At 44.9% G+C, this 12,472-nt stretch overlaps 1 long non-coding RNA gene across 1 annotated transcript in view; it reads left to right on the top strand.

Annotated features, from left to right (window-relative positions):
• Positions 1-12,472, top strand: part of LOC148326221 (uncharacterized) — a 20,022-nt gene extending 7,550 nt beyond the window's left edge. Inside the window, exons 2-3 of the long non-coding RNA XR_015846209.1 lie at positions 11,847-11,904; positions 12,002-12,472. This is a non-coding gene — a long non-coding RNA (uncharacterized LOC148326221). The remainder of the gene's footprint in view (positions 1-11,846; positions 11,905-12,001) is intronic.

The raw sequence follows: 12,472 nt of genomic DNA, 5'->3' as shown, positions 1-12,472 counted from the left end.
AGCGTAAAGTGTGTATGTGACACCCAGAGTGCGTATATGCGTTCTTTTTGGCTATCTATGCTGCCATGCCGTTTATCTTCCAGCGTGCGAAACCTGTTGCGCGCGACTAGCTAATTAGCCCGTGCCGCCGTTGCCAGCTATTCGGACGACAGATGTTTGGGCTGCGCGGCGGCCATTGAACGGGCGCTGGAAGGCGTCCACGCTCGCTATCCTCGCAGGATTCATTACCCCGTCGCTCGCGTGCCAGAGGCCAACCGCATCCACATTATCAGCTCAGTGCAGAGTGGCGAAAACCGGCAAAGTGTCTCCTTGCTGAGACCGTCAGTGTGTTACTGACACATTGCACATTATCCGGGGAGCGGTATTGTTGTTTAATTAGCCGCTAATTTCGCGTTGCGGGCGGTTTTCACGCTAAACGCCCTACAGCACATTAATGACGGTCATCTGTGGTTGCACATATTTCTAGGCAAAACTAAATATGCAAATGATCAATTCAACGCTTTCAGATTAAATAAATCAACAACTAATTTAAACTTCCCTTTCTAGACTTTTAATTACTCGTCCAGACAATCAATCATTTTAGGTTGATAGACGCTCTCAACTTGAGTTCTACTTTAAATAAACGGAGCTCCAGCTAAGTTGTTTTTGTTTGCGCAGTGGCCCCCGACTAAACTGTCATTAAACACCATCCATCTATCCATTATCTGAGCCACTTTTCCTCCAAGGGTCACAGGCTCATTAAACACTAAATAAATAAAAATAAATAGCGCTAAACTATTTAACTAGTCCATTAACTTTTATCTGTGATGTCATTTTTAGTCAAGTAGTGTACGAGGCATCCATGAGTTTGATAAAATCAGGTGTCTTTTTCTGCTTAATTCATATTCCGCAAATGCAATATTCACGAGAATGCCGTGTTTCCACTCGTTGGGGTGCATCAAAAATATTGCTGTGAAGAATATACTATTAAACGGAGTATTTCACAACCTTTATTGAGCCAGGGCACATTTTAGGTTTGAAAAATCTCACGGCACGTTGAAAAAATTGACAGTTATATACTTTCTAATAGAAGATTATTTATTTGTTCTGTCTGACATAAGTCACACTTATTTGAATCGCATTTGTCAAAGAAAATATGCCATTGGCCTTCAACATTGCATCATTTCACTGTAAAATCGAATGTGTGTGACTTTCCGGGCGGTAATCACGTTTTATGCTTTTTTTTTTTTTTTCTTCGGTGTAAATCCGCTTTCTCGGCGCAGGTCGGTGTCACACAGCCGCTCTTCTTTAGCCAGCTCATTAGCGCCGCTTATTATCGCTCTGGCTCAGCCAGCCCACAAAAGCAGCGCTAGCCCTTTTTGCACTCCGGACAGCTTCAATAAGTGTCAAAGCCCCCCGAGAGTGCTGCGCGTATGCTAATCACCCCAGAGAATATGGCCAATTGATGCTAATTGGTTAGCTTCCAATGGCGGAGTGGAGGGGGCGGGAGGGGCGCGGTGGCTAATCCGATTTACAATGATGCATGTGGGACTGTAGCGAGGAAAACGCTTCTCTTCACTGGAGGGTCTCGGGTTGAATAAATGGGGGAGGGGACGTGGGGTGTACTAGAGGGGTCTGCATAATGGACGTGCCGCACTCCTGCTCTTGTGTGGCTCATGAATGATTTTATTACACAAAGCTGGACGAGTTTCAGTGTGTCGGAGGACAAAGCCATCAACTTCATGGTTTGTTCTACGGGCAGCTGCTCCTCTGTTAGCTTTTGCTAACCTAGCGTTTGACCCGCGCTGCGCCATAATAACGCAACAACGCTAATAATGTTCAGTTTCTTGAACTGAACTGTAATGTTCTTAACTTTTGATGTTAAGGCGATCTTGTGTGATGTCCTGTTTTTATTTTTTCTTCAACTCAGTGAATGCAGTCCCAGCCTGTTGGTTGCCTAAATGGGCTGCTGTCAAAATCTAAATTCCCCATCAACGAGGTTGTAATGTGCCGTTGCTATGTCTTGGAGCAAAGGACGTGTGATGTTTTAGAATCACTTTATTCAGGCACAACCTGTCACCTGCCTAAATGGGATGCTATAAAACTACTAATACATTATCCCTCTGTGTGCTCTACACGTCTTCATTACATTTTGAAGCCAGGGGTGAATATTATTTCAAACCGTTAACTCATGCCCGATCAGTTGGCTGCCTAAAAGCGCTGCTGCAGAAATTCAAATTTGGTGTGACAAGATTACATTTGCTTCACAACGTTTTGAAGCAAGGGACTTGTTATGACTCAGGCCCATCCAGTTGTATGCCTTAAAGTAGCTATTGTAGCTATTTTTTTACATATTTTAATTATTATTATTATTATTTTAGCTTTAAGTGCTCACCCATTCATATCAACGAGGTTATGTTATGTCGTTGCAACTTTTTAGGACAAAGGTGGCGTCAACATTTGAAATCAGTCAATCCAGGCCCAACCGGTTGGCTGTCTGATTGGTCCTCAAACAACGTCGGGGCATAAATAGACCAACGCAATATGTCAATGCTAACAATGGTTTCTAACCTTGTATGGTCAAACGTTGTCTAATAATAGATTGATGATGACAGTAGTTGACGATTTCCTGTGGGAAGAAATGAGCAGAATGCATTGTGTGACCCCCTTTTTCCTTATTCTCCTAAGTGCGGTTTCCGTAGCAACATCTACCGCCGTCCTGATCTGTCGCGTTGGCCTTGAAAGGTGCTCGACACAAGAAGTCAGCGGCTACCAGAGTGAAGCATTTAAGAACATTTCCTCCACTCTTGAGTTTCCAGCAGAGGCCACAAAGGCTTCATTCATGCCCGCCCGCCGCAAAAGAGAAGCAAAGTTGATCCCCAGAGTTTGTCCCAGAGTAGTCGCGCTCTTTCTGGCTGCTCCGGTTTCCTGCTTCCATTTGAGGCCCGTCCGTGGATTGGCTTTCAGCGGCCCGGGCGCAGGTGCCCCCCGGCTTCGGTTTCAGACCTTTTTTTTTTTTTTTTAAATGCGCACCACTTGCCATCTGCTTGATCTGGCCATGTATGCGGCGCTGATAGTCGTCAGTAGAAGGAAAGCCTCTGCCCCACTTTTAGCTGCTTTGTGCAAAAGCAGACGGGAGAGGGAAACATTCCCGGGAGAATGTGTTTTTGTTGCAGGAGACGTGTTCTCATGGACTGGTTGCTTTACACAAAGTGTCCCATCACACAAAAGCATCAGAATCAGTGGAGGGAGGAACATTTTCTCCGAACATGATCTCCAACCAGACGAGCGTCCGTTTTGCCACTTTTGTTGTTGCTTTCCTTCGCAACTGCGTGTCGGATGCGCAAAACGTTGCTCGCGCCTCATCCATATGGTGGCCGCTGTCAGAAAAAAAACATGCTGTGGGAAAAACTGCTCTGCTAACACGCGCAAAAAAAAACAAAAAAAAAACATGTCCGTGCTAAGACCTAAGATCGTTTCTCGCATTCACTTCGCGTCCCGGGCTAGTGAGGCCAAAGACAACAAACGTCCTTCCCTGTACTGACACCTGGGAACACTCCAGCGGTGACCGCAGGGTGCCAGTAAGCGCCGCCCCATGCCGCGTTGCATTGCGCCAAACGCCAAACACCTTCACAGGCGCTCAAAGGAAGATGCCCAAATGCGCACGCAGGGCCCGGAGGAGGAAGTGTCAGATTTTGAAATAACAAAATAAGGTCCCAAACAAGGCTTTGGAGATCCAAAACAAGGTTCAGTTGTCAAGTCTGAGTGTCAAGCAACCATGGTTAAATTGCAACGGGGCAAAGGCAAGGCGCCTTCCTTCCAGGGTGCACCGACTGAGTGCCAAATGCGTGCTTGAAACCAAAATTCCTTCCTGTTCAATTCCTGGCACGTGTCATTGAGACTGTTTTAAGCTTTCTGTCATGATAGACATCCATCCAGTGGAGTACACCTTGGACTGGTTGCCAGCCAATCGCAGGGCACACAAAAACGAACAACCATCCGTGGTTGTATTGAATATTAAAACTGGTGTCTTACAAACTAAACTTTTTGCTGGAGCGCTTCTGCAGGTGTGCCTAATGAATTGGCCTGTGCATCTTGTTCACAGCGGATGCTTCTCTGGACTTTTCATCGCACTTGTTTTTCCTTTTCGGCTGCGTCTCAAGTGCGTGCTGTTGTACTCTGGCATCCCGAGGTCCACTTAGGCGCCCTTTTGCAAACACGCTCAATCATCCATAGGAAATGTTTTGTCTGGCTTCCATTAGGCGGCTCGCGCCGCCGCACTTGACAGACCGCACGTCTTTCCCACTCATGTTTTTAGGAAGAGGCTCAAAATGTCAGGACATAATCGAACAGTGAGACATCATCATCAAAAAAATGACCGCAGACAACAAAATTGGTCATAGATGTCCATTATAAAAAAAAAAACACTCCAAAAAGTCTGGAAATGGACAGGAAGTCAGACATTCTGTTTTAAGGAAGCCATTTTCACTAATCGACACGGAATTGGATGGCCGTTTGTTCACCGTAACAGGACATCTGAAAACATCGCAAGGAGCCATGTTGAAAATAAATTGCAAAGTCTGCAATTTCTGTTTATTATATATATATTATTATTATATATATTATACATTCCCAAATACCAGGTTTGTTGATTGATTTAAGCAACCAATTGGCGTCCATGTGTGACTTTGGCAGCCAATCTCAATGAATCAAACACACACATCATTTTTTTTGATTGATAGCTTGCTGAGATGATCTTAAACAATTTGTAAGGACTTCGCGGGTCAATTGTTACATTTGGAAGCTGTTACCGGGGCGGCCGTGGGTGTTTTATGACTCGCACATACTTGTCATTCTGACGCGGTCGGGCCCCGACTTAGTTCTTGGTGCTGCGCCAATGCCGACGAGCGGGAGGGACTGCACGGATTCACTTAAAGCAATCAAAGCTCCATTCATTCCGTCGCCATCATAGTTGCAGCTCATAATAAAAGACCTGTTGTGCGTAAAAAAGCCAAAAATTGGCTCAAATAATCCATATCGATCGTGACAATTTTTCAATTAAGATTTTCAGCCTTGGTTAGGCTGGTTAGGCGAGTTAAGGTTTCAATTCATATTATCAAGGCATGATTCTGGTTTCATCGTATGGTTTCAAGTAATGCATACTTTTCACTTTTCATCATGTAGGTTTGAAGCCGAGGTTAAGGTTTCCCGATTCACATTTTAAGCCTATGTGAGAGTTTCAAACTCTATCTTGTGTATTAGATTAGTCTTTTGAAATAAAGTGTGAATTTGCATTAGGCCAACTTTCAGGGTTGACTTTCACTTCTTATTGCCATTTTTGTTCTCTGTTAGGCTGGCCAAAAGCGAAAGTTGATCTTTATCCGGAACGTTTGGGTGTCTACTTTCACTTTGATTGTCCGTCCGGCGGCGTGTGCTCCACGTGGTGGTCCGGACGTATGAACGGATACCGTAACAGTCCTCTTGGACCTCACACAGGCACAGTCACAGTCACCCACTTTCAAGTGCGTGATGGCGATAGGAAGCCAGTGGTCCACCCGGCCGGATTTGTTTCTATTTCCATGCTGTCTTGGAACGACGTGGACTGGCGGTTTTTGGCTGCTCCCGTGAATAAAGATGGAGCAAAATAACAAAACAAAAGAAACACAAACACACTTAAGGCATATTAACGTTAATGCCGTTGATGCGCACGGATAACAAGTGGAAGTCGGCAGCATTATAGTTGATGACATTACATGATACAGTCGTGCGTTTCATATTGTCGATATCAACATTTGCGTCGCGGCGAGTGAAAGCACATTTCGAAGTTTTACGGGAAAATTACGGGAGACGGCATGGAAAAGACATCGGCCGCCATCGGGCTTCTGAAGGCAAACCCAGAACAAGTTCAAGTAAACAACGGAATAATGTAATGGGACAAACATCTGGAGCGGTCGCCGCAGGGGCCGAGCAGGAAGTCTCGGCGAGAGCTGACTGACGGACGGTAATTGATGAGCGGGGGGGGAAGCGTCGCCGGCCGTCCCGAAGGACACGCTGACCTCCAGTAATCATGATGAGGCTGCGCCGCGTCGCGCTGCGCCGCTCTCACTCGCTCCCAAATGGCAGCAGCAATAATGAAGGCACTTTTCAGCGCGGCGAGGAATGTGCAAGCACCGCGCTCTGCTTATTGAGTTGCCGCTGCCCCTGAGAGTCAAGGCACTTGTGTTTACTAGGGGGGAGAGTTTCCTTCCTCACTCCAGTGGGGGTGGGGGGCGGGGGTTAGACACCTCCAAATATTCACCTCCTGGAACGCTTCCAAATGTTTGAACAGAATTCATCATCCTTTTTTTTTTCTTTTCATCCAACACTTGTTTTTCAATGCGAACCCATTTTCGCCGACTGAAGAAAACGGAAAAAAAAAAAAAGTGCTTCGGTGAGAGGGGAACTCAAACTGCTGCTCATTCATTCATTCGTCCGTTCATGGACGAACGAGTTGGTTTATTATCACTTGGTGCCCAAAGCCAGCTGTCAAAAAGGAATGGGAATCCAAAACTGCTTCTTTTAACGATTCAGTTGATTCCAAGAAATCATTTCTTTTGCTCTCGATTCTTCTTCGAAAATAAAAAAATAAATAAAAGATGTAGCTCTCTGATCGGGGCTTCGGGCCACTTAAAGCGCCTCCTTCTCAGGTGTGATTCGGCCTACGCAGCAGTTGACCTAAAGTGTGCATTGCCATGAACTGCTCTGAAACTTTCAAATCAGACTTTTAGGGATGTGAATGATGACGATTTTGCCAAACGCCTTTTTGCCATGCGAGCGAATGTTGGAGTCTCGTGTCTAGATTGGCATTGATTATTCGACCTCCAACAAATGATTTTTCTCCTGCATTTTATGCTTGTTTGTGCTGCTTTATTCGCATACCAGTCGCTTGTCCGGACAGCAAGCCTTCTTCCTGTTGACCTTTTTGTGACCAATAAGAGATAAACTTGTGCGTTGTTTATGATCTTGAATGCTTTTGCTCACTTTGGTTTACAATTTCCTTAGCTCCTCTTGCTACAAACTACTTTTTTCTGTGGAACCTAATCAACTATTTGGCGAAACCCCCAACATGTTGTTTTTGGCCTCTTCTATTTTATTTTTTTTTTATTTGCTGAATACCCCTGACATCTGGATTTTGGCCTGTTTTAGTGCCACTTTTCCCCCTCACAACACGAGTAAAGGACATGTTTGGAAATGCAGAATGCCAGTTTGTCATTTTTGACTCCAAATATGCCGAGGGACTCGGCGAAAATAACGACAGGAAGCGGCCGTTCATTCGGGCTGGCACTTTTGTGGCAAGATTGCACCACGACGCAAGAATTCACACTCGCACATCGACAGCTGCGCTTTTAATAAGAGCAACGGGATTATATTACCGGACCCTGGGTGCTCCCAAACCTCATCAGCAGGGACGCACAGGAAATTGCCTTTCGCCGCGTTGTGGAAAAAAAAAAGGCGCTAACTGGATTGCTGGACTGGCAGAGAACACGCGCAGTTTTTTCTATTTCTTCATTTTTTTTTATATGGAGAGATTCATCACATTAATACTTTTTTTGGCAGTGCGATGACATTGGAGGAAGTCTTGTGTTTTAAACAAGCAATCCATCTTCATTAGTGCCATCAGTGTGACATCACAAAAATTCTGCACTGATGTAGTCACCACAATTCCAATTTCCCCTCGGCTGTTATTTTACTCTTCTCTTCCTTTTTTTTTTTTTTAAGCGTTGTTTTGCCTAATTAGCTTGCTACCTTGTAATAATCCAGAAAATTTTGATACAAAAGTATTGGGTCACCTACAAATAGATCAAATATTAAATAAAACAAAGAACATTTTCAGACACCTGCAAGAAGTTAAGGGCAAAAAGGTCTACATAAGTATTTGGACAAGTGCAATCAAAAAAAAAAAAAAAAAAAAAAGGAATGCCTCAAGGACGTTTTCTTCCAATTTGTATTGGATGTGATTGATTCGTGTAGCGAATCAAATGCCCAGTGAGGGCACATGGCTGTGACAGGAAGTCAAGATAAAGTTACAGGATGTTCCGCACAGCTGAACACTCCGTAGGACAAATAAATGTTTCTGCAGATGCTGTGCGTGCGTGCGCGCGTGCGTGTTTCTGTCTGTCGCCGTGGTGGACTCTTATGTATGAGAGCAACGTGACCTTTGAGGAATCTGAAGATTGGTGTCGGGCCTTGAGGGCCACAAGGGAGACGGACAGGGTAAAGGGTGTTTTCTTTGTGTTGGGGTGGGTGCGTGTGTGTGTGCGTGTGTGTGTCGGTGACGAGCAGTCACGGAGGTCCACTTGGCCATGAAACGAGAATGAAAACGCAAGACGATACAAAGAAAACAAACAGGCCGGCGAGGCCTCCCTTTGCGCGTCTAAACAGGCCGAGGTGATTATTGAATTGTGCTGATTGTTTCCTGGCGCACACACACACACACACACGCAGAACTCGATTCGCACACATGCCAGTAGCAACTTGTTTAATTTAGTCGCTGTAAATGCTTCCAAATAAAGCCATCTGACCAAATTGTGATTGACAGACGAACCGGCAGAGCTCAGCTCACTTTTGGAACATGCACTTCCTGGTCTCCTTCCTCGCCGCCACCGCTGCGATGATAAGCCCGACTGCCACACATTTCTTGTTTGTAGCATGTAACTTAGGCCGGCCCAAACAAAATGATGAACACTTTTGTAATGGAGGCCAGCGGGATAATGACGGTGAGTGGATTGCCTATTTCCTGTTCAGTTCACCGGGTGACCTCGAGGGCCCGGACCCCCAAGCGCCCGCCTGTTGTTCGCATTCATTCCCTTGAACGCACCCTCAGATTCAAATCGAAAGGCTTTGCAAACTGATGAAAAAAAATGTGTCGTGAACTCGACTAGATTTCAAATCTGTCGTTTTTCGGAGGATTTTCATGTTTGACCTGAAACATTTTATTTGGAACAAACACCATTTTGTTCACTTATCACTGATCACAAATGCGGACAAAAGGATTCGGACTTGTACACGACGGATAAAGTTGAATTCTGCAAAGGTCTCCTGATGACTACAATAACTAAAAAAAAAAAGTAGACAAAATAGATTACAACTGGAGATGAGACGTGGAAGAAGATGTGCCCAAATGTTTTGGGAAATCTCCTGGAACTAAAGAAAATATGAACAAATCCTTGCGCTTTTTGTTGTGGCACAGAGAGGAAAACGTCACTTTGGAGTGTCAGCTGAAATGTGACAGCTGTCAGTCACTAGCACGTGTGCGCTCCGCGGGGTCCAGCCCGCAGCCAGCGTGTCGCATCACATACACTCCCGCTCGTTTGTGTGTGGGATTGACAGCTGACATGATAGTGCGCTCCCATCGTCCTCAAATGTCAACATTACAAAGTTCACGTCTGTGCTTCTACACCTGTGCGGACACTGCTAGAAAAGTGTTGGGACACACAAGAAATTAGACAAATGCATTTGGGACACCAATGCGAAGTGAAAAATGAAAAAAAGATAATAATATACTATCGCGTCGTCAACTGCTTTGGAACTTCTACAGGAAGTAAAAGAAGAAGAATGCGACACATAGAGGAAGCAAATATTTACTAATATTGCTACTAGAGTATTTTGTGCATTTCTTCAAGCAAGCTAGATGTTGGCTAACTATGCATGTGATGATACACTTCCTTCCAACAAATGCTGTGTGTGTTTAGGTGTGCACATACTACATAGTGAAGTGAGTCACAAGGATATTTGAAAACGTCTCAATAAAAGCCTTTGGACAAATGAAATGTGGATTTAGTGAGTCATGGCATGAACCCGCCCATATGCTGCACCATCTGTCCGACCAGTGCGCAATATGGCTACCTCACAAGTACAAATTCATTACGTATGTGTGTACATGTGTGTACATGTACATGAGGGCGTGTCTCTCCAACTGTTGTGAAATGTGCTATATAAACAAAGTTGTAATTTATTGTATGTATGGGGTGTGTGGGGGTGTGTGTGTGTGTGTGTGTGTGTGTGTGTTTTGAGTTGGAGTTGCAGGTTTTTCTTGGCTGAGGTTTACTGTGCCATTAGCGGGGCTAAAGTGCACTTTTGGGTCTCAGCAATGGTCCACTTGGAGAGGCCGCTCCCGGAGGAGAGTGTCTGTGCTTGTGTTGGCTCGCGACGCCGGCCTCCTCCTTCCACACACACACACACACCCCCACACACTCGACCTTTCCAGACGAGTTCACCAACAAAGCAAAAGCAGCATCCCCATTGTTATTTTTGTACAACGTTGCACAATGTTATATTCTCCACAAGATCATGCGAGAAGAATGCGAATCCCCTCAGCAAGAACTTGCCGTTAGATGAGGTGACTGATCCATCTCGGTCGTCTCTATCATTGTACGCACGAAAAGTATTAACCAATAATAATCGAGTTAGGCAGTTTTGAACGACCTTAGCGAGTCATTATATTTGTATCCCACTGTTCCTACTTTAAAGCAATGTATGAAATAATAATTAACAAGATTTACAGTCTGAAAGATGCGAAACACTCACACACACACACACACGCATATATATATATTTATTTATTTATTAAAATGTGGACTGGATTTTTATTTTTTTTTTTTTGCAGGCTAACAGGTTAGCACATCCGCCGCATGGGGCAGAGGTCGTGAGTTCAAATGCAGGCTCCGGCCTTCCTGTGTGAAGCTCGTATGTTTTCCCGCGCCGCCATGATTATTTCCTGGTCCTCAAGTTTCCTCTCCCATTCCAAAAACATGCATGCCACAAAATTGAGTGTGAGTGGTTGTTTGTCTTTATGCGCCCTGCGTTCGGCCGGTGACCATGATCCCACCACTCACCCGAAGACTGCTGGGAGGGCGGCGCAGACGTTTTTCTTTTCTTTTCTATTGTGCGGTTGCTCAATGAAAGCAAGCTGCAGCACTAAAGTGCAACATTCCACATCATCCAGACAAGACTCAAAGTTGACGCCTGTCAATCACACTGCTAATGAGAGTCAATGTAAGACGGCGAAGGCGTTCGCCGAGGGACCATCAGGACGGCGAGTGGGCGAACGCGAACAAGCAAGCGTCGCGTCACACGTCAACGGTACCAAACTTCTTCGAGATCACACGAAGCAGCGGAGGAGGCAGCGATGATGACACACGTGCGACTTCTTCTTCCTGCGTGTCTGATCCTGCCGAGCTTTTGTCACCTTTGAAGAAGACGTAAAGATAAAATGACTTTGGAGAAGAACCACGTGACCATCAAAAAATAGTATTTGGAAGTTTAAGTGACAAAACTTAGAGCTTGTCTTCAAACTGTCTGCAATGATTGCGCACAACAACAACTTGATGGATTTGGAATCCTTTCATTATCGAATGTTAACTCATTCACTGCCATTGACGGCTAAAGACGTCAAAGATCCATTTATTTTTTTTTTTACTCGGTTGGTAGTGAATGAGTTAACTGATGTCACCTAGCTGAAGTTAAAAATTGGTTTTCCGCATCACAGTCACAAGACTTTTGAACTCCTCGTACGATCCGTTGTCATGTTTTGGATTGTTGGATCCCTTTGAAACCTCTCACAAAGTCGTCATGAGTCACACTGAGGTGAAAGATTTGGTGCTGATGATTTTTTTAAGGCTCCCGGAGAAGTCCAGCGACAATATCAAGGCCGACGATAAAGCTGTCCGTATTCAACCATTTTTACGGCCTCGCAATTTATCCCGGAAGTGACTCGTCGGAACTCCTCACGAGTCCTTGGCAGCAGTCTTGCGTCCTTGAAACTGTCTTCCTCATCATTTGTTCGAGCCCACAAATGATTTGACTCATGTTTGCGTTTCTGCTGACAGATCTACGACACGTGACCGCAACTTGCTTCGTCCAAAAGCCTCCAGAATCCACTTAACTGTGAGTTAAAAGAATGTTTTTAATCACGACTAAGATCTCTTGAATGTAGCATTGAATGAGTTCTGCTAATTTCTCGCCGTCTCCTGATCATTTGCAGAAATGGTGCATATGTTGGTGGAAGGGTGGAACAAATATTCCACGGCCATATTTTCGATGCACACAGTCCGGGTGAGAGCAATGGACATTTTCTTCATTTGTCTTAGTTTGGACCAGGCTACTTTCTGGTTTGTGCTCATACGGTGTTCTCTGACAGATCGTTGGCAAAATTCCACGGCAGATCTGTGCAAATCTTTTCGGCTTCATGCATCGCTTGCAAGCCAAGCCAGAAGTGATCCAAACAGGAGCTCTCGCGCTCTAAATTACGTTACCATGCAACAAACTGTTGACACCCGTAATTTTCATCCCAACCAAACCGCGCCCAGACATATTTTATAGCGTGTGTTTTTATCTTGTTTTGATTGTACAACTATTAGCCTGAGCTCAGTTGACCCCAGAAACCTTTAGTGGAGCATTTTGTGTCTGGAAAACAGAATCTGTTGTCTGAATTTATTCCGGGCTAATTTCTGAA

This window comes from Idiotropiscis lumnitzeri, chromosome 12 (genome assembly GCF_059441095.1).
Source record: "Idiotropiscis lumnitzeri isolate Australia: NSW breed Sydney's pygmy pipehorse chromosome 12, RoL_Ilum_1.0, whole genome shotgun sequence".
In the NCBI taxonomy this organism is placed as follows: domain Eukaryota; kingdom Metazoa; phylum Chordata; class Actinopteri; order Syngnathiformes; family Syngnathidae; genus Idiotropiscis; species Idiotropiscis lumnitzeri.
The sequence above is the reverse complement of the archived record's forward strand: the minus strand, read 5'-3'. Positions and strand labels throughout refer to the sequence as shown.